This window comes from Lampris incognitus, chromosome 15 (genome assembly GCF_029633865.1).
Source record: "Lampris incognitus isolate fLamInc1 chromosome 15, fLamInc1.hap2, whole genome shotgun sequence".
Taxonomy (NCBI): domain Eukaryota; kingdom Metazoa; phylum Chordata; class Actinopteri; order Lampriformes; family Lampridae; genus Lampris; species Lampris incognitus.
The window spans coordinates 18,810,380-18,838,075 of NC_079225.1; the positions used below are offsets into that span (position 1 = coordinate 18,810,380).

The 27,696-nt window shown below is 45.4% G+C and overlaps 2 non-coding genes and 2 pseudogenes across 2 annotated transcripts; all 4 read left to right on the plus strand.

Moving 5' to 3' along the window:
* Positions 1-5,016: 5,016 nt before the first annotated feature.
* Positions 5,017-5,125, plus strand: LOC130125661 (5S ribosomal RNA; annotated as a pseudogene).
* Positions 5,126-5,735: 610 nt separating this feature from the next.
* LOC130125631 (5S ribosomal RNA) lies at positions 5,736-5,854 on the plus strand. Its single transcript, XR_008811503.1, has one exon. It is a non-coding gene; the product is annotated as a 5S ribosomal RNA (ribosomal RNA).
* Positions 5,855-25,318: 19,464 nt separating this feature from the next.
* Positions 25,319-25,427, plus strand: LOC130125647 (5S ribosomal RNA; annotated as a pseudogene).
* Positions 25,428-26,039: 612 nt separating this feature from the next.
* On the plus strand, positions 26,040-26,158 carry LOC130125589 (5S ribosomal RNA). The gene has a single exon (XR_008811462.1). It is a non-coding gene; the product is annotated as a 5S ribosomal RNA (ribosomal RNA).
* The last annotated feature ends 1,538 nt before the right edge of the window (positions 26,159-27,696 follow it).

Genomic DNA, 27,696 nt, shown 5'->3' on the forward strand with positions numbered 1-27,696 from the left:
TGCGGCCTCTGAGAGGGTGGGGAGGATGCCGACGAGCGTCTCCACTCTGGCGCACGGGTCGCTGAGGGGTCAGGCTGTAACAACATCAGGGGACAGGAGCCGCAGCAACCAGAGGGAGGGCAGTTCGGCCAGCCTGGCGTCCTTGCCTTGCGGGCAGCCGGGGCAGAGAGGGCCTCTACACGGGCAGGGGAGTGAGAGACGACAGCCGAACCCTAAGGCTTCGGAATGGGATGGAGTCAGTAAGGGGAGGGAAGAGGGAACAAGCAGAAAGGGCAAGACTAAGAGGGGTAAATAATAATGGACTGAAAAGGGTGTGCATCATGTTTTTTTTGTTTGGGGATTATTTTTCTCTGTCTTTCCCACTCACCATGGTCAAAATAGCATCATTCAACGTACGTGGACTACGTGACATGGACAAGTTCACTAAAGTCGTAAAAATGTGTGATGCAGAAATAATCTGTCTCCAAGAAACCCACTGGGACACTGACTGTGAAACTCAGTGCAAGAAAAGGTGGCCTGGATCCTACTTTTCAAGCCATGGGACTCAGCGGGCACGAGGAGTAAGCATCATGGTGAGTAGCCACATTGAGGCTGATGCCACTCTAATAGACAAAGACATTGGGGGGAGGTGGGTTAAAGTGGGCTTTGTTTTTGAAGACACTGTCTACAAATTACTGAACATTTATGCGCCCAACCACGAGGGGGACAGGTCTTCTTTCTTTCGAGAATTGAATATCATAGCTAAAGACTGTGACATCATAGTTGGGGATTTCAATGTCAAGATGAGCAGGCTTGACATTAGCGATAACGGTAGCTATAAACACGACTGTTCCAGAGCGGCCCTGAATCTGTTTATGGCCAAGAATAATTTCTGTGATTTATGGAGAACCAGAAATCCCATAACACGAGAGTACTCGAGAGTACAGCCACAAATGGACACTGTACGGCAAAGTCGGATTGATTTTTGTTTAGTCAAGAAACCGCAGATCGACCTTTTCGATACTGTGCGCTATTGTTTAAATTTCATTAGTGATCATGCCATCCTGCGTGTGGGAATGGGGGGTAAAAAGAGGGGGAGGGGGGGAGGCGTGTGGCACCTTAATGCTAGCCTGCTGAACAGAAGGGATTATGTTGAATGCATCTCTAAATTGATCTCATTTGAATGTTCACAGCCTGAGTTTGGGGAAAATATCATAGAGGGGTGGGAGAAATTAAAAGTGAGAATTAAACAAAAAAGTATTCAGTTTGCGAAAAGATTGAACTTTAAAACTAGAGAAAAAGAAAGATCATTAAGAAATACAATTGCTAAATTAAATGCACAACCGGTTGTCAATGTTGAAAGGCTTGTGAATATTCAAAATGAAATAAATGAAATTGAAAGGATAAAATGTGAAGGTGCTATAGTGAGGAGCCGTGCTCAATATGCAGTAGAAGGGGAGAAAAGTACAGCTTTTTTCCTCAACTTGGAAAAAAGAAAACAAAATCAGTGTTATTTGCAAGAAATCAAAAATAAAGAAGGTAAAGTAGTGACCAATTTCGTAGACATTCTGGAAACAGTACAAACTTTTTATAGTGACTTGTTTAAAACTGAGAGTTCAGACATACAAGCTACAAATGACATATTGGAAGAGATGACTGCTAAATTAAATGATGAAGATAAATCAGCGTGTGAACAGGAAATAACTGAGGAAGATATAGAGTGTTCAATAAATCAAATGATGTCAAATAAAAGCCCAGGTAGTGATGGGTTGACGGCAAACTTCTATAAAGCTTTCTGCAACACGCTCAAACCAACACTACTGAAATTGTATAAAACAATGGAAAAAGAACAGAAGGTACCGGAGTCAATGACTCTAGGCTTGATCACTTTAATTTTTAAGAAAGGGGAGAAGGATGACCTAACAAATTATAGGCCCATTACTCTGTTGAACAATGACTACAAAATACTAATGAAAATATTCGCAAACAGAGTCAAACAAATATTACATACAATAATAGAAGCCACCCAGGCTTATAGTGTGCCAGGGAGAGAAGTCACTGACACAGTACGCACCATAAGAGATGTGGTGGAGTATTTAAAAGAGACAGATCAAGCAGGTGTCCTTCTGGCCATTGACTTCAATAAAGCCTTTGACCGAGTAGAGCATCAATTTATGTTTAATGTACTGGAGAAGGTAGGTTTTGGAGACAGATTTCTAACTTGGGTAAAATTGTTATATAGCAAAGCTACAGGTAAGGTCAAATGCAACGGTGCAACCACTGATGCGTTTCCTCTGGAAAGGTCGGTCAGACAAGGCTGTCCACTATCCTCAATCCTGTACACAATAATAGCAGAGCCACTAGGAATTCTATTAAAACAAGACAAGGGTATTAGAGGTATTGAGCTACCAGGGGGAGGATCCTGTGTCGTCCAGCAATTTGCTGATGACACCACCCTAACAGTAAAGGACATGGCAAGCATAGAGAGAGCAATGGCAGCAATAAACATGTACGGTCGAGCCTCTGGCTCCCGCATAAATGTAGGTAAGTCAGAAATCATGTTCATTAACATGGCTGAGCCTCAGCAGGAGACCACACCTTTTAAAATACAAAGCAAGCATATAAAAATTCTAGGTACCTACATCGGTAAAGATGTAGTGGCAGCTCGTGATCTGTCATGGACGGAAATTATTAGTAAAATAGAAAAATGTCTAAATTATTGGAAACTGAGAGACCTAAAACTCAAAGGTAGAGTAGTGGTTCTAAACAACTTAATATTGTCAAAACTAAACTATACATTAGCAGTTATAGAACTACCCTTATGGGTATTAAACAGAATAAATGAAATTATAACCAATTTTTTGTGGAGGGCAAAAGTAAGTAAAATAGCACGAAAAACATTAATAAGTAAGTACAGAGAGGGAGGACTTCAATTAGTAGATATAGAAAGCAAAAAAAGGGCGTTCAGGATCAAAACTGTGCAAAAATATCTGTGTGACTCCACAGCCCACGGCTGGAAAAGCCTGATGGCTTACTTCATAAACAAGGTATTTCACATAGGCGATTTTGTGCTGCTGATGCAACTAAAGAGACCGATGATGGCGGGGCTTCCAGGTTTCTATAGAGAAGTCCTGTCCGCTCACGCGGAATTTCTAAAGCATATAGACTATGCATGTGACTCGGTAAACGTCATCAGAGAAATGCCAATCTTTCTAAATAAGAAAATTCAAAAGACAGGTAAGCTTCTATGTAATAATGACATGTTAACAGCAGGTTTGGTCCAGTTGAAGGACGTCATGTATGAACTGATGCCGGGTTTTCTCCCCCCCAAGCCATATATGACAGTATAAAGGAGATAAACTATGAGGCCAAAATTACGGAGACAACAAGCTATTATAACGACTTAAAGGAAAGCATCCCAAAAGAATGGCGGACAACCATAGAGCGGAGAGTGGTACAGAACAGAGAGGGGGAGCTCCCAGCCATGTTGGTGGAGCAAGGAGGAGAGTGGAGGAGTATACACAGGTTGACAAGCAAACAGATCTATGAAAAGTTTCTGGCACAGGCGTCGCAACGTCCGACCTCTCTGCCGTTCTGGGGCAAAGTTATGCCCAATTTGAATGTGGGACAAATCTGGGGACAATGGAGGGTGAGAGGGAACAGCATTGAGGCAGAAGACAACGACTACAAAATCCGACACAACAAAGTGTTCACTAACGTTATTCTGCACCAGTTTGACAAGGGGGTCGGCAGGGAGTGCGACGTCTGTGGCCTGCTGCCTGAAACACTATTGCACATGTACGGCCACTGCTCGGAGCTGGCGAGCTTCTTTGAATCCCTGAAAAAGTGCTTAGTCAACAAACTGGGATTAATTTGGGACAGCGGGGATTCGTGGGATGTATTCTTTGTGTTTGGAGTGTGGGAGAAGAGCAGGGTGAAGAACGCAGCGCTGTGCAAATTCCTCTTAAGTCACGCCCGGTGGGCCGTCAAATCACGTCGGAACATTGCGCACTTTGAACGCAGAATCATCCCGGTTTGGAACATTTTCAAAAACATGGTCAAAAAACAAACACATTACAGACTGACGCACGGCGATGCGGACTTCACCCGGCTCTTCATCAGAGACAGCCATCTCCTCTCCCTCAACAGGAGGGGGGAGATTGTGTGGAACTGGTGAGGGAGGGAGGGAGGGGAGGAAAAAGTCTGAAATGATGTGAACGGAAAATGATGATTATTGGAAGGGTAAATATAAACAGAGTTAAAGACGAGTTACGGTTTTCTTTTAACTTTCTCTGTTATGTTTTATTGAAGTTAAGGGGAGGATGGGATCATTCTGTTTAATGTGGAATGTGTGTCATTTAAAATCTCAAAGTGGTGTTTTAATGTCACTTTCTTTTAAAAACACAGTCTAAGGTTTGTTCAAAAGGGCTGATTTGTTTTATTTTCTGTTCTGGTTCCAAAGCGCTGATTTAAGTTGATGATTTGGAAAGCATGGCTTTATTTTATGTATAAAGAGAGACGGATACTATCTTGTGTAAGCGAAACAAAGTGTAAAACAAATGTAACAATGTGGAATTGATGGACAATACATGCAATCAAAAATGTATTTTTGTTCCCAAAAATATATTTTCATAATAAAAGACAAAAAAAAATAAAATAAAAAATAACGCCCGATCTCGTCCGATCTCGGAAGCTAAGCAGGGTCGGGCCTGGTTAGTACTTGGATGGGAGACCGCCTGGGAATACCAGGTGCTGTAAGCCTTTTATCCCCCCGCCCCAACTATAATCCACAAAGCAAACGTATAGGAAAAACCAGACATACATTTTGGTCAAAGATCACTACAAGCTACTCAATGGCCACCTCTTATGTTTTAGTCTTATTCTTAAACTTAACACTTGACTCTTTCCACAGCAAACGCAATAAGATGTCACGTAGCTGGTCATAAACGCAGAAACTGGTGAAATAAGCTGATCGCAGAAAGAAGAAGCGCGGAGGCCGAATTATATATAAAAGAGCGGCACGGTGCCGGCTCAATGGCTTACGGCCATACCACTCTGATAACGTCCGATCTCGGAAGCCAAGCAGGGTCGGGCCTGGTTAGTACTTGGATGGGAGACCGCCTGGGAATACCAGGTGCTGTAAGCCTTTTATCCCCCCGCCCCAACTATGATCCACAAAGCAAACGTATAGGAAAAACCAGACATACATTTTGGTCAAAGATCACTACAAGCTACTCAATGGCCACCTCTTATGTTTTAGTCTTATTCTGTCACAGTCTCTCGCCCTTGACATCAAAGCGATCGCCCTTGACACCTGCTGACCCCCCCCCCTTCACCGCGGTACACCAGTTGGCCATCAAAGGAATCGCCGCTCTCCGTTGACATCAAAGCGATCGCCATCACCCTTAAAAAGCCTCCACTGTGAACCAGTCTGCGCTGGAACGTCGCCTTTCATGGACTTCTGCCTGCCCGCCTGCCTACCAGCCACTGAGCGAACTCCTGCTCTACCCCTGAGATCGGTTACTTCCATAAAGACTTGATATCTTCCCTTACCTGGTTGTCCCGTCTGCTTTTGGGTTCTTTCCTGACACGTGACATATTCTTACACTTAACACTTGACTCTTTCCACAGCAAACGCAATAAGATGTCACGTAGCTGGTCATAAACGCAGAAACTGGTGAAATAAGCTGATAGCAGAAAGAAGAAGCGCGGAGGCCGAATTATATATAAAAGAGCGGCACGGTGCCGGCTCAACGGCTTACGGCCATACCACTCTGATAACGCCCGATCTCGTCCGATCTCGGAAGCCAAGCAGGGTCGGGCCTAGTTAGTACTTGGATGGGAGACCGCCTGGGAATACCAGGTGCTGTAAGCCTTTTATCCCCCCGCCCCAACTATAATCCACAAAGCAAACGTATAGGAAAAACCAGACATACATTTTGGTCAAAGATCACTACAAGCTACTCAATGGCCACCTCTTATGTTTTAGTCTTATTCTTAAACTTAACACTTGACTCTTTCCACAGCAAACGCAATAAGATGTCACGTAGCTGGTCATAAACGCAGAAACTGGTGAAATAAGCTGATCGCAGAAAGAAGAAGCGCGGAGGCCGAATTATATATAAAAGAGCGGCACGGTGCCGGCTCAATGGCTTACGGCCATACCACTCTGATAACTTCCGGGTTGGCGTGGTGGCGGCGGAGCGGACGAAAAAGACATTAAATCGACGGGGAAACGAGAGCAGTCTCTGAAAATAACGTTTCTAACTTCCCCCCAGCAGCTTTCTGCTGCACGGGGGAAACTTTTGTGGCTTTAGAAGCACGAAAATGGCACAAACGGCAAGGACACTCGGACCGGACAAGACTTACGACGACGGGCAGACGGACAAACAAAATGGACGTATAGCGGCGGAAACAAAGAAGCCCCAGCAGGACGCGAATCCGACTGAGGCAGAAAGCGTGATGGAGAAGGGGGAGAGAGGAGAATTTGTGGTGGTGGAGAGTCGAGCGGAGAAACGAAAAGAGAGACGAGGTGGAGGGGCCACAGCAATGGGGTTGGTGAAAGAGACGGCGGTCGCAGCGGAAGCGGCGGGGAGGGAGGGGGAAGGGAGAGAGATGGACAGAGACCTGGTGGTTAATGTGGACGTGGAGGGAGAAGACAAAATCTCCATGATGGAGCTTCTGCGTGCGGTTGACAACACGTGTGGGAGAGTATTGGGCTGCAGGTCGAAAAGCGACAAACGATGGGAGCTCACGATGAGTAACCCGAAAGGGAAAACAAGACTGCTGGACGGCTTCAAGATTAGAAACTCCAGAGTGGTGGCATCGGAAGTTACGAGGGACACCAGGATCGTCTCCTTTTTGAACCTTCCCCTGTATGTCACAGACAATCAAATTGTTACTAAACTGGAGCAGTGGGGCGTGGAGCCGGTGTCTCCTATCAAGCGGAGGAAGTGGGCCGGGACGGACGTTTTTGACGGGACGAGATTCCTCAAAGTCCGTTTCAATGAAAATGTCTCCTCTTTACCTTACAGCACCAAATTTGAGACGCTGGAAGGGATTGAATACTTCAGAGTGCTGCACGATAATCAATCTAAAGTTTGCAGGCTGTGCCTCCAGCCCGGACACATCCTACGGGAGTGCCCGGAGTTCAAGTGCTTCAAGTGCGGGGAGATCGGACACTACGCACGAGAATGCGCAGCCATGCCTGGAGCAGATCCCAAAGAGGAGACAGAGAGGGACACCGGCGAGGGAGTGGAGGACGGGGCAGAAGAGACGGAGACAGGAAATCATCCTGATGGCATTGCGACTGATGGCGAAGCAGAGGGGCCCCAGTCAGCAGCACGCCATGAGATGGAGGAGGAGAGCGAGGTCGAGGAGGAGGAGGAGAAAAGAGGAAGCGGCGGTTTGACTGCGGCCTCTGAGAGGGTGGGGAGGATGCCGACGAGCGTCTCCACTCTGGCGCACGGGTCGCTGAGGGGTCAGGCTGTAACAACATCAGGGGACAGGAGCCGCAGCAACCAGAGGGAGGGCAGTTCGGCCAGCCTGGCGTCCTTGCCTTGCGGGCAGCCGGGGCAGAGAGGGCCTCTACACGGGCAGGGGAGTGAGAGACGACAGCCGAACCCTAAGGCTTCGGAATGGGATGGAGTTAGTAAGGGGAGGGAAGAGGGAACAAGCAGAAAGGGCAAGACTAAGAGGGGTAAATAATAATGGACTGAAAAGGGTGTGCATCATGTTTTTTGTTTGGGGATTATTTTTCTCTATCTTTCCCACTCACCATGGTCAAAATAGCATCATTCAGCGTACGTGGACTACGTAACATGGACAAGTTCACTAAAGTCGTAAAAATGTGTGATGCATAAATAATCTGTCTCCAAGAAACCCACTGGGACACTGACTGTGAAACTCAGTGCAAGAAAAGGTGGCCTGGATCCTACTTTTCAAGCCATGGGACTCAGCGGGCACGAGGAGTAAGCATCATGGTGAGTAGCCACATTGAGGCTGATGCCACTCTAATAGACAAAGACATTGGGGGGAGGTGGGTTAAAGTGGGCTTTGTTTTTGAAGACACTGTCTACAAATTACTGAACATTTATGCGCCCAACCACGAGGGGGACAGGTCTTCTTTCTTTCGAGAATTGAATATCATAGCTAAAGACTGTGACATCATAGTTGGGGATTTCAATGTCAAGATGAGCAGGCTTGACATTAGCGATAACGGTAGCTATAAACACGACTGTTCCAGAGCGGCCCTGAATCTGTTTATGGCCAAGAATAATTTCTGTGATTTATGGAGAACCAGAAATCCCATAACACGAGAGTACTCGAGAGTACAGCCACAAATGGACACTGTACGGCAAAGTCGGATTGATTTTTGTTTAGTCAAGAAACCGCAGATCGACCTTTTCGATACTGTGCGCTATTGTTTAAATTTCATTAGTGATCATGCCATCCTGCGTGTGGGAATGGGGGGTAAAAGGAGGGGGAGGGGGGGAGGCGTGTGGCACCTTAATGCTAGCCTGCTGAACAGAAGGGATTATGTTGAATGCATCTCTAAATTGATCTCATTTGAATGTTCACAGCCTGAGTTTGGGGAAAATATCATAGAGGGGTGGGAGAAATTAAAAGTGAGAATTAAACAAAAAAGTATTCAGTTTGCGAAAAGATTGAACTTTAAAACTAGAGAAAAAGAAAGATCATTAAGAAATACAATTGCTAAATTAAATGCACAACCGGTTGTCAATGTTGAAAGGCTTGTGAATATTCAAAATGAAATAAATGAAATTGAAAGGATAAAATGTGAAGGTGCTATAGTGAGGAGCCGTGCTCAATATGCAGTAGAAGGGGAGAAAAGTACAGCTTTTTTCCTCAACTTGGAAAAAAAAAAAAAATCAGTGTTATTTGCAAGAAATCAAAAATAAAGAAGGTAAAGTAGTGACCAATTTCGTAGACATTCTGGAAACAGTACAAACTTTTTATAGTGACTTGTTTAAAACTGAGAGTTCAGACATACAAGCTACAAATGACATATTGGAAGAGATGACTGCTAAATTAAATGATGAGGATAAATCAGCGTGTGAACAGGAAATAACTGAGGAAGATATAGAGTGTGCAATAAATCAAATGATGTCAAATAAAAGCCCAGGTAGTGATGGGTTGACGGCAAACTTCTATAAAGCTTTCTGCAACACGCTCAAACCAACACTACTGAAATTGTATAAAACAATGGAAAAAGAACAGAAGGTACCGGAGTCAATGACTCTAGGCTTGATCACTTTAATTTTTAAGAAAGGGGAGAAGGATGACCTAACAAATTATAGGCCCATTACTCTGTTGAACAATGACTACAAAATACTAATAAAAATATTCGCAAACAGAGTCAAACAAATATTACATACAATAATAGAAGCCACCCAGGCTTATAGTGTGCCAGGGAGAGAAGTCACTGACACAGTACGCACCATAAGAGATGTGGTGGAGTATTTAAAAGAGACAGATCAAGCAGGTGTCCTTCTGGCCATTGACTTCAATAAAGCCTTTGACCGAGTAGAGCATCAATTTATGTTTAATGTACTGGAGAAGGTAGGTTTTGGAGACAGATTTCTAACTTGGGTAAAATTATTATATAGCAAAGCTACAGGTAAGGTCAAATGCAACGGTGCAACCACTGATGCGTTTCCTCTGGAAAGGTCGGTCAGACAAGGCTGTCCACTATCCTCAATCCTGTACACAATAATAGCAGAGCCACTAGGAATTCTATTAAAACAAGACAAGGGTATTAGAGGTATTGAGTTACCAGGGGGAGGATCCTGTGTCGTCCAGCAATTTGCTGATGACACCACCCTAACAGTAAAGGACATGGCAAGCATAGAGAGAGCAATGGCAGTAATAAACATGTACGGTCGAGCCTCTGGCTCTCGCATAAATGTAGGTAAGTCAGAAATCATGTTCATTAACATGGCTGAGCCTCAGCAGGAGACCACACCTTTTAAAATACAAAGCAAGCATATAAAAATTCTAGGTACCTACATCGGTAAAGATGTAGTGGCAGCTCGTGATCTGTCATGGACGGAAATTATTAATAAAATAGAAAAATGTCTAAATTATTGGAAACTGAGAGACCTAAAACTCAAAGGTAGAGTAGTGGTTCTAAACAACTTAATATTGTCAAAACTAAACTATACATTAGCAGTTATAGAACTACCCTTATGGGTATTAAACAGAATAAATGAAATTATAACCAATTTTTTGTGGAGGGCAAAAGTAAGTAAAATAGCACGAAAAACATTAATAAGTAAGTACAGAGAGGGAGGACTTCAATTAGTAGATATAGAAAGCAAAAAAAGGGCGTTCAGGATCAAAACTGTGCAAAAATATCTGTGTGACTCCACAGCCCACGGCTGGAAAAGCCTGATGGCTTACTTCATAAACAAGGTATTTCACATAGGCGATTTTGTGCTGCTGATGCAACTAAAGAGACCGATGATGGCGGGGCTTCCAGGTTTCTATAGAGAAGTCCTGTCCGCTCACGCGGAATTTCTAAAGCATATAGACTATGCATGTGACTCGGTAAACGTCATCAGAGAAATGCCAATCTTTCTAAATAAGAAAATTCAAAAGACAGGTAAGCTTCTATGTAATAATGACATGTTAACAGCAGGTTTGGTCCAGTTGAAGGACGTCATGTATGAACTGATGCCGGGTTTTCTCCCCCCCAAGCCATATATGACAGTATAAAGGAGATAAACTATGAGGCCAAAATTACGGAGACAACAAGCTATTATAACGACTTAAAGGAAAGCATCCCAAAAGAATGGCGGACAACCATAGAGCGGAGAGTGGTACAGAACAGAGAGGGGGAGCTCCCAGCCATGTTGGTGGAGCAAGGAGGAGAGTGGAGGAGTATACACAGGTTGACAAGCAAACAGATCTATGAAAAGTTTCTGGCACAGGCGTCGCAACGTCCGACCTCTCTGCCGTTCTGGGGCAAAGTTATGCCCAATTTGAATGTGGGACAAATCTGGGGACAATGGAGGGTGAGAGGGAACAGCATTGAGGCAGAAGACAACGACTACAAAATCCGACACAACAAAGTGTTCACTAACGTTATTCTGCACCAGTTTGACAAGGGGGTCGGCAGGGAGTGCGACGTCTGTGGCCTGCTGCCTGAAACACTATTGCACATGTACCGCCACTGCTCGGAGCTGGCGAGCTTCTTTGAATCCCTGAAAAAGTGCTTAGTCAACAAACTGGGATTAATTTGGGACAGCGGGGATTCGTGGGATGTATTCTTTGTGTTTGGAGTGTGGGAGAAGAGCAGGGTGAAGAACGCAGCGCTGTGCAAATTCCTCTTAAGTCACGCCCGGTGGGCCGTCAAATCACGTCGGAACATTGCGCACTTTGAACGCAGAATCATCCCGGTTTGGAACATTTTCAAAAACATGGTCAAAAAACAAACACATTACAGACTGACGCACGGCGATGCGGACTTCACCCGGCTCTTCATCAGAGACAGCCATCTCCTCTCCCTCAACAGGAGGGGGGAGATTGTGTGGAACTGGTGAGGGAGGGAGGGAGGGGAGGAAAAAGTCTGAAATGATGTGAACGGAAAATGATGATTATTGGAAGGGTAAATATAAACAGAGTTAAAGACGAGTTACGGTTTTCTTTTAACTTTCTCTGTTATGTTTTATTGAAGTTAAGGGGAGGATGGGATCATTCTGTTTAATGTGGAATGTGTGTCATTTAAAATCTCAAAGTGGTGTTTTAATGTCACTTTCTTTTAAAAACACAGTCTAAGGTTTGTTCAAAAGGGCTGATTTGTTTTATTTTCTGTTCTGGTTCCAAAGCGCTGATTTAAGTTGATGATTTGGAAAGCATGGCTTTATTTTATGTATAAAGAGAGACGGATACTATCTTGTGTAAGCGAAACAAAGTGTAAAACAAATGTAACAATGTGGAATTGATGGACAATACATGCAATCAAAAATGTATTTTTGTTCCCAAAAATATATTTTCATAATAAAAGACAAAAAAAAATAAAATAAAAAATAACGCCCGATCTCGTCCGATCTCGGAAGCTAAGCAGGGTCGGGCCTGGTTAGTACTTGGATGGGAGACCGCCTGGGAATACCAGGTGCTGTAAGCCTTTTATCCCCCCGCCCCAACTATAATCCACAAAGCAAACGTATAGGAAAAACCAGACATACATTTTGGTCAAAGATCACTACAAGCTACTCAATGGCCACCTCTTATGTTTTAGTCTTATTCTTAAACTTAACACTTGACTCTTTCCACAGCAAACGCAATAAGATGTCACGTAGCTGGTCATAAACGCAGAAACTGGTGAAATAAGCTGATCGCAGAAAGAAGAAGCGCGGAGGCCGAATTATATATAAAAGAGCGGCACGGTGCCGGCTCAATGGCTTACGGCCATACCACTCTGATAACGTCCGGGTTGGCGTGGTGGCGGCGGAGCGGACGAAAAAGACATTAAATCGACGGGGAAACGAGAGCAGTCTCTGAAAATCACGTTTCTAACTCCCCCCAGCAGCTTTCTGCTGCACGGGGGAAACTTTTGTGGCTTTAGAAGCACGAAAATGGCACAGACGGCAAGGACACTCGGACCGGACAAGACTTACGACGACGGGAAGACGGACAAACAAAATGGAGGTATAGCGGCGGAAACAAAGAAGCCCCAGCAGGACGCGAATCCGACTGAGGCAGAAAGCGTGATGGAGAAGGGGGAGAGAGGAGAATTTGTGGTGGTGGAGAGTCGAGCGGAGAAACGAAAAGAGAGACGAGGTGGAGGGGCCACAGCAATGGGGTTGGTGAAAGAGACGGCGGTCGCAGCGGAAGCGGCGGGGAGGGAGGGGGAAGGGAGAGAGATGGACAGAGACCTGGTGGTTAATGTGGACGTGGAGGGAGAAGACAAAATCTCCATGATGGAGCTTCTGCGTGCGGTTGACAACACGTGTGGGAGAGTATTGGGCTGCAGGTCGAAAAGCGACAAACGATGGGAGCTCACGATGAGTAACCCGAAAGGGAAAACAAGACTGCTGGACGGCTTCAAAATTAGAAACTCCAGAGTGGTGGCATCGGAAGTTACGAGGGACACCAGGATCGTCTCCTTTTTGAACCTTCCCCTGTATGTCACAGACAATCAAATTGTTACTAAACTGGAGCAGTGGGGCGTGGAGCCGGTGTCTCCTATCAAGCGGAGGAAGTGGGCCGGGACGGACGTTTTTGACGGGACGAGATTCCTCAAAGTCCGTTTCAATGAAAATGTCTCCTCTTTACCTTACAGCACCAAATTTGAGACGCTGGAAGGGATTGAATACTTCAGAGTGCTGCACGATAATCAATCTAAAGTTTGCAGGCTGTGCCTCCAGCCCGGACACATCCTACGGGAGTGCCCGGAGTTCAAGTGCTTCAAGTGCGGGGAGATCGGACACTACGCACGAGAATGCGCAGCAATGCCTGGAGCAGATCCCAAAGAGGAGACAGAGAGGGACACCGGCGAGGGAGTAGAGGACGGGGCAGAAGAGACGGAGACAGGAAATCATCCTGATGGCATTGCGACTGATGGCGAAGCAGAGGGGCCCCAGTCAGCTGCACGCCATGAGATGGAGGAGGAGAGCGAGGTCGAGGAGGAAGAGGAGGAGGAGGAGGAGAAAAGAGGAAGCGGCGGTTTGACTGCGGCCTCTGAGAGGGTGGGGAGGATGCCGACGAGCGTCTCCACTCTGGCGCACGGGTCGCTGAGGGGTCAGGCTGTAACAACATCAGGGGACAGGAGCCGCAGCAACCAGAGGGAGGGCAGTTCGGCCAGCCTTGCGTCCTTGCCTTGCGGGCAGCCGGGGCAGAGAGGGCCTCTACACGGGCAGGGGAGTGAGAGACGACAGCCGAACCCTAAGGCTTCGGAATGGGATGGAGTTAGTAAGGGGAGGGAAGAGGGAACAAGCAGAAAGGGCAAGACTAAGAGGGGTAAATAATAATGGACTGAAAAGGGTGTGCATCATGTTTTTTGTTTGGGGATTATTTTTCTCTGTCTTTCCCACTCACCATGGTCAAAATAGCATCATTCAACGTACGTGGACTACGTGACATGGACAAGTTCACTAAAGTCGTAAAAATGTGTGATGCAGAAATAATCTGTCTCCAAGAAACCCACTGGGACACTGACTGTGAAACTCAGTGCAAGAAAAGGTGGCCTGGATCCTACTTTTCAAGCCATGGGACTCAGCGGGCACGAGGAGTAAGCATCATGGTGAGTAGCCACATTGAGGCTGATGCCACTCTAATAGACAAAGACATTGGGGGGAGGTGGGTTAAAGTGGGCTTTGTTTTTGAAGACACTGTCTACAAATTACTGAACATTTATGCGCCCAACCACGAGGGGGACAGGTCTTCTTTCTTTCGAGAATTGAATATCATAGCTAAAGACTGTGACATCATAGTTGGGGATTTCAATGTCAAGATGAGCAGGCTTGACATTAGCGATAACGGTAGCTATAAACACGACTGTTCTAGAGCGGCCCTGAATCTGTTTATGGCCAAGAATAATTTCTGTGATTTATGGAGAACCAGAAATCCCATAACACGAGAGTACTCGAGAGTACAGCCACAAATGGACACTGTACGGCAAAGTCGGATTGATTTTTGTTTAGTCAAGAAACCGCAGATCGACCTTTTCGATACTGTGCGCTATTGTTTAAATTTCATTAGTGATCATGCCATCCTGCGTGTGGGAATGGGGGGTAAAAGGAGGGGGAGGGGGGGAGGCGTGTGGCACCTTAATGCTAGCCTGCTGAACAGAAGGGATTATGTTGAATGCATCTCTAAATTGATCTCATTTGAATGTTCACAGCCTGAGTTTGGGGAAAATATCATAGAGGGGTGGGAGAAATTAAAAGTGAGAATTAAACAAAAAAGTATTCAGTTTGCGAAAAGATTGAACTTTAAAACTAGAGAAAAAGAAAGATCATTAAGAAATACAATTGCTAAATTAAATGCACAACCGGTTGTCAATGTTGAAAGGCTTGTGAATATTCAAAATGAAATAAATGAAATTGAAAGGATAAAATGTGAAGGTGCTATAGTGAGGAGCCGTGCTCAATATGCAGTAGAAGGGGAGAAAAGTACAGCTTTTTTCCTCAACTTGGAAAAAAGGAAACAAAATCAGTGTTATTTGCAAGAAATCAAAAATAAAGAAGGTAAAGTAGTGACCAATTTCGTAGACATTCTGGAAACAGTACAAACTTTTTATAGTGACTTGTTTAAAACTGAGAGTTCAGACATACAAGCTACAAATGACATATTGGAAGAGATGACTGCTAAATTAAATGATGAGGATAAATCAGCGTGTGAACAGGAAATAACTGAGGAAGATATAGAGTGTGCAATAAATCAAATGATGTCAAATAAAAGCCCAGGTAGTGATGGGTTGACGGCAAACTTCTATAAAGCTTTCTGCAACACGCTCAAACCAACACTACTGAAATTGTATAAAACAATGGAAAAAGAACAGAAGGTACCGGAGTCAATGACTCTAGGCTTGATCACTTTAATTTTTAAGAAAGGGGAGAAGGATGACCTAACAAATTATAGGCCCATTACTCTGTTGAACAATGACTACAAAATACTAATAAAAATATTCGCAAACAGAGTCAAACAAATATTACATACAATAATAGAAGCCACCCAGGCTTATAGTGTGCCAGGGAGAGAAGTCACTGACACAGTACGCACCATAAGAGATGTGGTGGAGTATTTAAAAGAGACAGATCAAGCAGGTGTCCTTCTGGCCATTGACTTCAATAAAGCCTTTGACCGAGTAGAGCATCAATTTATGTTTAATGTACTGGAGAAGGTAGGTTTTGGAGACAGATTTCTAACTTGGGTAAAATTATTATATAGCAAAGCTACAGGTAAGGTCAAATGCAACGGTGCAACCACTGATGCGTTTCCTCTGGAAAGGTCGGTCAGACAAGGCTGTCCACTATCCTCAATCCTGTACACAATAATAGCAGAGCCACTAGGAATTCTATTAAAACAAGACAAGGGTATTAGAGGTATTGAGTTACCAGGGGGAGGATCCTGTGTCGTCCAGCAATTTGCTGATGACACCACCCTAACAGTAAAGGACATGGCAAGCATAGAGAGAGCAATGGCAGTAATAAACATGTACGGTCGAGCCTCTGGCTCTCGCATAAATGTAGGTAAGTCAGAAATCATGTTCATTAACATGGCTGAGCCTCAGCAGGAGACCACACCTTTTAAAATACAAAGCAAGCATATAAAAATTCTAGGTACCTACATCGGTAAAGATGTAGTGGCAGCTCGTGATCTGTCATGGACGGAAATTATTAATAAAATAGAAAAATGTCTAAATTATTGGAAACTGAGAGACCTAAAACTCAAAGGTAGAGTAGTGGTTCTAAACAACTTAATATTGTCAAAACTAAACTATACATTAGCAGTTATAGAACTACCCTTATGGGTATTAAACAGAATAAATGAAATTATAACCAATTTTTTGTGGAGGGCAAAAGTAAGTAAAATAGCACGAAAAACATTAATAAGTAAGTACAGAGACGGAGGACTTCAATTAGTAGATATAGAAAGCAAAAAAAGGCGTTCAGGATCAAAACTGTGCAAAAATATCTGTGTGACTCCACAGCCCACGGCTGGAAAAGCCTGATGGCTTACTTCATAAACAAGGTATTTCACATAGGCGATTTTGTGCTGCTGATGCAACTAAAGCGACCGATGATGGCGGGGCTTCCAGGTTTCTATAGAGAAGTCCTGTCCGCTCACGCGGAATTTCTAAAGCATATAGACTATGCATGTGACTCGGTAAACGTCATCAGAGAAATGCCAATCTTTCTAAATAAGAAAATTCAAAAGACAGGTAAGCTTCTATGTAATAATGACATGTTAACAGCAGGTTTGGTCCAGTTGAAGGACGTCATGTATGAACTGATGCCGGGTTTTCTCCCCCCCCAAGCCATATATGACAGTATAAAGGAGATAAACTATGAGGCCAAAATTACGGAGACAACAAGCTATTATAACGATTTAAAGGAAAGCATCCCAAAAGAATGGCGGACAACCATAGAGCGGAGAGTGGTACAGAACAGAGAGGGGAAGCTCCCAGCCATGTTGGTGGAGCAAGGAGGAGAGTGGAGGAGTATACACAGGTTGACAAGCAAACAGATCTATGGAAAGTTTCTGGCACAGGCGTCGCAACGTCCGACCTCTCTGCCGTTCTGGGGCAAAGTTATGCCCAATTTGAATGTGGGACAAATCTGGGGACAATGGAGGGTGAGAGGGAACAGCATTGAGGCAGAAGACAACGACTACAAAATCCGACACAACAAAGTGTTCACGAACGTTATTCTGCACCAGTTTGACAAGGGGGTCGGCAGGGAGTGCGACGTCTGTGGCCTGCTGCCTGAAACACTATTGCACATGTACGGCCACTGCTCGGAGCTGGCGAGCTTCTTTGAATCCCTGAAAAAGTGCTTAGTCAACAAACTGGGATTAATTTGGGACAGCGGGGATTCGTGGGATGTATTCTTTGTGTTTGGAGTGTGGGAGAAGAGCAGGGTGAAGAACGCAGCGCTGTGCAAATTCCTCTTAAGTCACGCCCGGTGGGCCGTCAAATCACGTCGGAACATTGCGCACTTTGAACGCAGAATCATCCCGGTTTGGAACATTTTCAAAAACATGGTCAAAAAACAAACACATTACAGACTGACGCACGGCGATGCGGACTTCACCCGGCTCTTCATCAGAGACAGCCATCTCCTCTCCCTCAACAGGAGGGGGGAGATTGTGTGGAACTGGTGAGGGAGGGAGGGAGGGGAGGAAAAAGTCTGAAATGATGTGAACGGAAAATGATGATTATTGGAAGGGTAAATATAAACAGAGTTAAAGACGAGTTACGGTTTTCTTTTAACTTTCTCTGTTATGTTTTATTGAAGTTAAGGGGAGGATGGGATCATTCTGTTTAATGTGGAATGTGTGTCATTTAAAATCTCAAAGTGGTGTTTTAATGTCACTTTCTTTTAAAAACACAGTCTAAGGTTTGTTCAAAAGGGCTGATTTGTTTTATTTTCTGTTCTGGTTCCAAAGCGCTGATTTAAGTTGATGATTTGGAAAGCATGGCTTTATTTTATGTATAAAGAGAGACGGATACTATCTTGTGTAAGCGAAACAAAGTGTAAAACAAATGTAACAATGTGGAATTGATGGACAATACATGCAATCAAAAATGTATTTTTGTTCCCAAAAATATATTTCCATAATAAAAGACAAAAAAAAATAAAATAAAAAATAACGCCCGATCTTGTCCGACCTCGGAAGCCAAGCAGGGTCGGGCCTGGTTAGTACTTGGATGGGAGACCGCCTGGGAATACCAGGTGCTGTAAGCCTTTTATCCCCCCGCCCCAACTATAATCCACAAAGCAAACGTATAGGAAAAACCAGACATAAATTTTGGTCAAAGATCACTACAAGCTACTCAATGGCCACCTCTTATGTTTTAGTCTTATTCTGTCACAGCCTCTCGCCCTTGACATCAAAGCGATCGCCCTTGACACCTGCTGACCCCCCCCCCCCCTTCACCGCGGTACACCAGTTGGCCATCAAAGGAATCGCCGCTCTCCGTTGACATCAAAGCGATCGCCATCACCCTTAAAAAGCCTCCACTGTGAACCAGTCTGCGCTGGAACGTCGCCTTTCATGGACTTCTGCCTGCCCGCCTGCCTACCAGCCACTGAGCGAACTCCTGCTCTACCCCTGAGATCGGTTACTTCCATAAAGACTTGATTTCTTCCCTTACCTGGTTGTCCCGTCTGCTTTTGGGTTCTTTCCTGATACGTGACATATTCTTACACTTAACACTTGACTCTTTCCACAGCAAACGCAATAAGATATCACGTAGCTGGTCATAAACGCAGAAACTGGTGAAATAAGCTGATAGCAGAAAGAAGAAGCGCGGAGGCCGAATTATATACAAAAGAGCGGCACGGTGCCGGCTCAACGGCTTACGGCCATACCACTCTGATAACTTCCGGGTTGGCGTGGTGGCGGCGGAGCGGACGAAAAAGACATTAAATCGACGGGGAAACGAGAGCAGTCTCTGAAAATAACGTTTCTAACTCCCCCCCCAGCAGCTTTCTGCTGCACGGGGGAAACTTTTGTGGCTTTAGAAGCACGAAAATGGCACAAACGGCAAGGACACTCGGACCGGACAAGACTTACGACGACGGGCAGACGGACAAACAAAATGGAGGTATGGCGGCGGAAACAAAGAAGCCCCAGCAGGACGCGAATCCGACTGAGGCAGAAAGCGTGATGGAGAAGGGGGAGAGAGGAGAATTTGTGGTGGTGGAGAGTCGAGCGGAGAAACGAAAAGAGAGACGAGGTGGAGGGGCCACAGCAATGGGGTTGGTGAAAGAGACGGCGGTCGCAGCGGGAGCGGCGGGGAGGGAGGGGGAAGGGAGAGAGATGGATAGAGACCTGGTGGTTAATGTGGACGTGGAGGGAGAAGACAAAATCTCCATGATGGAGCTTCTGCGTGCGGTTGACAACACGTGTGGGAGAGTATTGGGCTGCAGGTCGAAAAGCGACAAGCGATGGGAGCTCACGATGAGTAACCCGAAAGGGAAAACAAGACTGCTGGACGGCTTCAAGATTAGAAACTCCAGAGTGGTGGCATCGGAAGTTACGAGGGACACCAGGATCGTCTCCTTTTTGAACCTTCCCCTGTATGTCACAGACAATCAAATTGTTACTAAACTGAAGCAGTGGGGCGTGGAGCCGGTGTCTCCTATCAAGCGGAGGAAGTGGGCCGGGACGGACGTTTTTGACGGGACGAGATTCCTCAAAGTCCGTTTCAATGAAAATGTCTCCTCTTTACCTTACAGCACCAAATTTGAGACGCTGGAAGGGATTGAATACTTCAGAGTGCTGCACGATAATCAATCTAAAGTTTGCAGGCTGTGCCTCCAGCCCGGACACATCCTACGGGAGTGCCCGGAGTTCAAGTGCTTCAAGTGCGGGGAGATCGGACACTACGCACGAGAATGCGCAGCCATGCCTGGAGCAGATCCCAAAGAGGAGACAGAGAGGGACACCGGCGAGGGAGTGGAGGACGGGGCAGAAGAGACAGAGACAGGAAATCATCCTGATGGCATTGCGACTGATGGCGAAGCAGAGGGGCCCCAGTCAGCTGCACGCCATGAGATGGAGGAGGAGAGCGAGGTCGAGGAGGAAGAGGAGGAGGAGGAGAAAAGAGGAAGCGGCGGTTTGACTGCGGCCTCTGAGAGGGTGGGGAGGATGCCGACGAGCGTCTCCACTCTGGCGCACGGGTCGCTGAGGGGTCAGGCTGTAACAACATCAGGGGACAGGAGCCGCAGCAACCAGAGGGAGGGCAGTTCGGCCAGCCTTGCGTCCTTGCCTTGCGGGCAGCCGGGGCAGAGAGGGCCTCTACACGGGCAGGGGAGTGAGAGACGACAGCCGAACCCTAAGGCTTCGGAATGGGATGGAGTTAGTAAGGGGAGGGAAGAGGGAACAAGCAGAAAGGGCAAGACTAAGAGGGGTAAATAATAATGGACTGAAAAGGGTGTGCATCATGTTTTTTGTTTGGGGATTATTTTTCTCTATCTTTCCCACTCACCATGGTCAAAATAGCATCATTCAGCGTACGTGGACTACGTAACATGGACAAGTTCACTAAAGTCGTAAAAATGTGTGATGCAGAAATAATCTGTCTCCAAGAAACCCACTGGGACACTGACTGTGAAACTCAGTGCAAGAAAAGGTGGCCTGGATCCTACTTTTCAAGCCATGGGACTCAGCGGGCACGAGGAGTAAGCATCATGGTGAGTAGCCACATTGAGGCTGATGCCACTCTAATAGACAAAGACATTGGGGGGAGGTGGGTTAAAGTGGGCTTTGTTTTTGAAGACACTGTCTACAAATTACTGAACATTTATGCGCCCAACCACGAGGGGGACAGGTCTTCTTTCTTTCGAGAATTGAATATCATAGCTAAAGACTGTGACATCATAGTTGGGGATTTCAATGTCAAGATGAGCAGGCTTGACATTAGCGATAACGGTAGCTATAAACACGACTGTTCTAGAGCGGCCCTGAATCTGTTTATGGCCAAGAATAATTTCTGTGATTTATGGAGAACCAGAAATCCCATAACACGAGAGTACTCGAGAGTACAGCCACAAATGGACACTGTACGGCAAAGTCGGATTGATTTTTGTTTAGTCAAGAAACCGCAGATCGACCTTTTCGATACTGTGCGCTATTGTTTAAATTTCATTAGTGATCATGCCATCCTGCGTGTGGGAATGGGGGGTAAAAGGAGGGGGAGGGGGGGAGGCGTGTGGCACCTTAATGCTAGCCTGCTGAACAGAAGGGATTATGTTGAATGCATCTCTAAAGTGATCTCATTTGAATGTTCACAGCCTGAGTTTGGGGAAAATATCATAGAGGGGTGGGAGAAATTAAAAGTGAGAATTAAACAAAAAAGTATTCAGTTTGCGAAAAGATTGAACTTTAAAACTAGAGAAAAAGAAAGATCATTAAGAAATACAATTGCTAAATTAAATGCACAACCGGTTGTCAATGTTGAAAGGCTTGTGAATATTCAAAATGAAATAAATGAAATTGAAAGGATAAAATGTGAAGGTGCTATAGTGAGGAGCCGTGCTCAATATGCAGTAGAAGGGGAGAAAAGTACAGCTTTTTTCCTCAACTTGGAAAAAAGGAAACAAAATCAGTGTTATTTGCAAGAAATCAAAAATAAAGAAGGTAAAGTAGTGACCAATTTCGTAGACATTCTGGAAACAGTACAAACTTTTTATAGTGACTTGTTTAAAACTGAGAGTTCAGACATACAAGCTACAAATGACATATTGGAAGAGATGACTGCTAAATTAAATGATGAGGATAAATCAGCGTGTGAACAGGAAATAACTGAGGAAGATATAGAGTGTGCAATAAATCAAATGATGTCAAATAAAAGCCCAGGTAGTGATGGGTTGACGGCAAACTTCTATAAAGCTTTCTGCAACACGCTCAAACCAACACTACTGAAATTGTATAAAACAATGGAAAAAGAACAGAAGGTACCGGAGTCAATGACTCTAGGCTTGATCACTTTAATTTTTAAGAAAGGGGAGAAGAATAAACTAACAAATTATAGGCCCATTACTCTGTTGAACAATGACTACAAAATACTAATGAAAATATTGGCAAACAGAGTCAAACAAATATTACATACAATAATAGAAGCCACCCAGGCTTATAGTGTGCCAGGGAGAGAAGTCACTGACACAGTACGCACCATAAGAGATGTGGTGGAGTATTTAAAAGAGACAGATCAAGCAGGTGTCCTTCTGGCCATTGACTTCAATAAAGCCTTTGACCGAGTAGAGCATCAATTTATGTTTAATGTACTGGAGAAGGTAGGTTTTGGAGACAGATTTCTAACTTGGGTAAAATTATTATATAGCAAAGCTACAGGTAAGGTCAAATGCAACGGTGCAACCACTGATGCGTTTCCTCTGGAAAGGTCGGTCAGACAAGGCTGTCCACTATCCTCAATCCTGTACACAATAATAGCAGAGCCACTAGGAATTCTATTAAAACAAGACAAGGGTATTAGAGGTATTGAGTTACCAGGGGGAGGATCCTGTGTCGTCCAGCAATTTGCTGATGACACCACCCTAACAGTAAAGGACATGGCAAGCATAGAGAGAGCAATGGCAGTAATAAACATGTACGGTCGAGCCTCTGGCTCCCGCATAAATGTAGGTAAGTCAGAAATCATGTTCATTAACATGGCTGAGCCTCAGCAGGAGACCACACCTTTTAAAATACAAAGCAAGCATATAAAAATTCTAGGTACCTACATCGGTAAAGATGTAGTGGCAGCTCGTGATCTGTCATGGACGGAAATTATTAGTAAAATAGAAAAATGTCTAAATTATTGGAAACTGAGAGACCTAAAACTCAAAGGTAGAGTAGTGGTTCTAAACAACTTAATATTGTCAAAACTAAACTATACATTAGCAGTTATAGAACTACCCTTATGGGTATTAAACAGAATAAATGAAATTATAACCAATTTTTTGTGGAGGGCAAAAGTAAGTAAAATAGCACGAAAAACATTAATAAGTAAGTACAGAGAGGGAGGACTTCAATTAGTAGATATAGAAAGCAAAAAAAGGGCGTTCAGGATCAAAACTGTGCAAAAATATCTGTGTGACTCCACAGCCCACGGCTGGAAAAGCCTGATGGCTTACTTCATAAACAAGGTATTTCACATAGGCGATTTTGTGCTGCTGATGCAACTAAAGCGACCGATGATGGCGGGGCTTCCAGGTTTCTATAGAGAAGTCCTGTCCGCTCACGCGGAATTTCTAAAGCATATAGACTATGCATGTGACTCGGTAAACGTCATCAGAGAAATGCCAATCTTTCTAAATAAGAAAATTCAAAAGACAGGTAAGCTTCTATGTAATAATGACATGTTAACAGCAGGTTTGGTCCAGTTGAAGGACGTCATGTATGAACTGATGCCGGGTTTTCTCCCCCCCCAAGCCATATATGACAGTATAAAGGAGATAAACTATGAGGCCAAAATTACGGAGACAACAAGCTATTATAACGACTTAAAGGAAAGCATCCCAAAAGAATGGCGGACAACCATAGAGCGGAGAGTGGTACAGAACAGAGAGGGGGAGCTCCCAGCCATGTTGGTGGAGCAAGGAGGAGAGTGGAGGAGTATACACAGATTGACAAGCAAACAGATCTATGGAAAGTTTCTGGCACAGGCGTCGCAACGTCCGACCTCTCTGCCGTTCTGGGGCAAAGTTATGCCCAATTTGAATGTGGGACAAATCTGGGGACAATGGAGGGTGAGAGGGAACAGCATTGAGGCAGAAGACAACGACTACAAAATCCGACACAACAAAGTGTTCACTAACGTTATTCTGCACCAATTTGACAAGGGGGTCGGCAGGGAGTGCGACGTCTGTGGCCTGCTGCCTGAAACACTATTGCACATGTACCGCCACTGCTCGGAGCTGGCGAGCTTCTTTGAAACCCTGAAAAAGTGCTTAGTCAACAAACTGGGATTAATTTGGGACAGCGGGGATTCGTGGGATGTATTCTTTGTGTTTGGAGTGTGGGAGAAGAGCAGGGTGAAGAACGCAGCGCTGTGCAAATTCCTCTTAAGTCACGCCCGGTGGGCCGTCAAATCACGTCGGAACATTGCGCACTTTGAACGCAGAATCATCCCGGTTTGGAACATTTTCAAAAACATGGTCAAAAAACAAACACATTACAGACTGACGCACGGCGATGCGGACTTCACCCGGCTCTTCATCAGAGACAGCCATCTCCTCTCCCTCAACAGGAGGGGGGAGATTGTGTGGAACTGGTGAGGGAGGGAGGGAGGGAGGGAGGGAGGGAGGGGAGGAAAAAGTCTGAAATAATGTGAACGGAAAATGATGATTATTGGAAGTGTAAATATAAACAGAGTTAAAGACGCGTTACGGTTTTCTTTGAACTTTCTCTGTTATGTTTTATTGAAGTTAAGGGGAGGATGGGATCATTCTGTTTAATGTGGAATGTGTGTCATTTAAAATCTCAAAGTGGTGTTTTAATGTCACTTTCTTTTAAAAACACAGTCTAAGGTTTGTTCAAAAGGGCTGATTTGTTTCATTTTCTGTTCTGATTCCAAAGCGCTGATTTAAGTTGATGATTTGGAAAGCATGGCTTTATTTTATGTATAAAGAGAGACGGATACTATCTTGTGTAAGCGAAACAAAGTGTAAAACAAATGTAACAATGTGGAATTGATGGACAATACATGCAATCAAAAATGTATTTTTGTTCCCAAAAATATATTTTCATAATAAAAGACAAAAAAAAAAATAACGCCCGATCTCGTCCGATCTCGGAAGCTAAGCAGGGTCGGGCCTGGTTAGTACTTGGATGGGAGACCGCCTGGGAATACCAGGTGCTGTAAGCCTTTTATCCCCCCGCCCCAACTATAATCCACAAAGCAAACGTATAGGAAAAACCAGACATACATTTTGGTCAAAGATCACTACAAGCTACTCAATGGCCACCTCTTATGTTTTAGTCTTATTCTTAAACTTAACACTTGACTCTTTCCACAGCAAACGCAATAAGATGTCACGTAGCTGGTCATAAACGCAGAAACTGGTGAAATAAGCTGATCGCAGAAAGAAGAAGCGCGGAGGCCGAATTATATATAAAAGAGCGGGACGGTGCCGGTTCAATGGCTTACGGCCATACCACTCTGATAACGCCCGATCTCGGAAGCCAAGCAGGGTCGGGCCTGGTTAGTACTTGGATGGGAGACCGCCTGGGAATACCAGGTGCTGTAAGCCTTTTATCCCCCCGCCCCAACTATGATCCACAAAGCAAACGTATAGGAAAAACCAGACATACATTTTGGTCAAAGATCACTACAAGCTACTCAATGGCCACCTCTTATGTTTTAGTCTTATTCTGTCACAGTCTCTCGCCCTTGACATCAAAGCGATCGCCCTTGACACCTGCTGACCCCCCCCCCCCTTCACCGCGGTACACCAGTTGGCCATCAAAGGAATCGCCGCTCTCCGTTGACATCAAAGCGATCGCCATCACCCTTAAAAAGCCTCCACTGTGAACCAGTCTGCGCTGGAACGTCGCCTTTCATGGACTTCTGCCTGCCCGCCTGCCTACCAGCCACTGAGCGAACTCCTGCTCTACCCCTGAGATCGGTTACTTCCATAAAGACTTGATTTCTTCCCTTACCTGGTTGTCCCGTCTGCTTTTGGGTTCTTTCCTGACACGTGACATATTCTTACACTTAACACTTGACTCTTTCCACAGCAAACGCAATAAGATGTCACGTAGCTGGTCATAAACGCAGAAACTGGTGAAATAAGCTGATAGCAGAAAGAAGAAACGCAGAGGCCGAATTATATATAAAAGAGCGGCACGGTGCCGGCTCAACGGCTTACGGCCATACCACTCTGATAACGCCCGATCTCGTCCGATCTCGGAAGCTAAGCAGGGTCGGGCCTGGTTAGTACTTGGATGGGAGACCGCCTGGGAATACCAGGTGCTGTAAGCCTTTTATCCCCCCGCCCCAACTATAATCCACAAAGCAAACGTATAGGAAAAACCAGACATACATTTTGGTCAAAGATCACTACAAGCTACTCAATGGCCACCTCTTATGTTTTAGTCTTATTCTTAAACTTAACACTTGACTCTTTCCACAGCAAACGCAATAAGATGTCACGTAGCTGGTCATAAACGCAGAAACTGGTGAAATAAGCTGATCGCAGAAAGAAGAAGCGCGGAGGCCGAATTATATATAAAAGAGCGGCACGGTGCCGGCTCAACGGCTTACGGCCATACCACTCTGATAACTTCCGGGTTGGCGTGGTGGCGGCGGAGCGGACGAAAAAGACATTAAATCGACGGGGAAACGAGAGCAGTCTCTGAAAATCACGTTTCTAACTCCCCCCCAGCAGCTTTCTGCTGCACGGGGGAAACTTTTGTGGCTTTAGAAGCACGAAAATGGCACAGACGGCAAGGACACTCGGACCGGACAAGACTTACGACGACGGGCAGACGGACAAACAAAATGGAGGTATAGCGGCGGAAACAAAGAAGCCCCAGCAGGACGCGAATCCGACTGAGGCAGAAAGCGTGATGGAGAAGGGGGAGAGAGGAGAATTTGTGGTGGTGGAGAGTCGAGCGGAGAAACGAAAAGAGAGACGAGGTGGAGGGGCCACAGCAATGGGGTTGGTGAAAGAGACGGCGGTCGCAGCGGAAGCGGCGGGGAGGGAGGGGGAAGGGAGAGAGATGGATAGAGACCTGGTGGTTAATGTGGACGTGGAGGGAGAAGACAAAATCTCCATGATGGAGCTTCTGCGTGCGGTTGACAACACGTGTGGGAGAGTATTGGGCTGCAGGTCGAAAAGCGACAAGCGATGGGAGCTCACGATGAGTAACCCGAAAGGGAAAACAAGACTGCTGGACGGCTTCAAGATTAGAAACTCCAGAGTGGTGGCATCGGAAGTTACGAGGGACACCAGGATCGTCTCCTTTTTGAACCTTCCCCTGTATGTCACAGACAATCAAATTGTTACTAAACTGAAGCAGTGGGGCGTGGAGCCGGTGTCTCCTATCAAGCGGAGGAAGTGGGCCGGGACGGACGTTTTTGACGGGACGAGATTCCTCAAAGTCCGTTTCAATGAAAATGTCTCCTCTTTACCTTACAGCACCAAATTTGAGACGCTGGAAGGGATTGAATACTTCAGAGTGCTGCACGATAATCAATCTAAAGTTTGCAGGCTGTGCCTCCAGCCCGGACACATCCTACGGGAGTGCCCGGAGTTCAAGTGCTTCAAGTGCGGGGAGATCGGACACTACGCACGAGAATGCGCAGCCATGCCTGGAGCAGATCCCAAAGAGGAGACAGAGAGGGACACCGGCGAGGGAGTGGAGGACGGGGCAGAAGAGACGGAGACAGGAAATCATCCTGATGGCATTGCGACTGATGGCGAAGCAGAGGGGCCCCAGTCAGCTGCACGCCATGAGATGGAGGAGGAGAGCGAGGTCGAGGAGGAAGAGGAGGAGGAGGAGAAAAGAGGAAGCGGC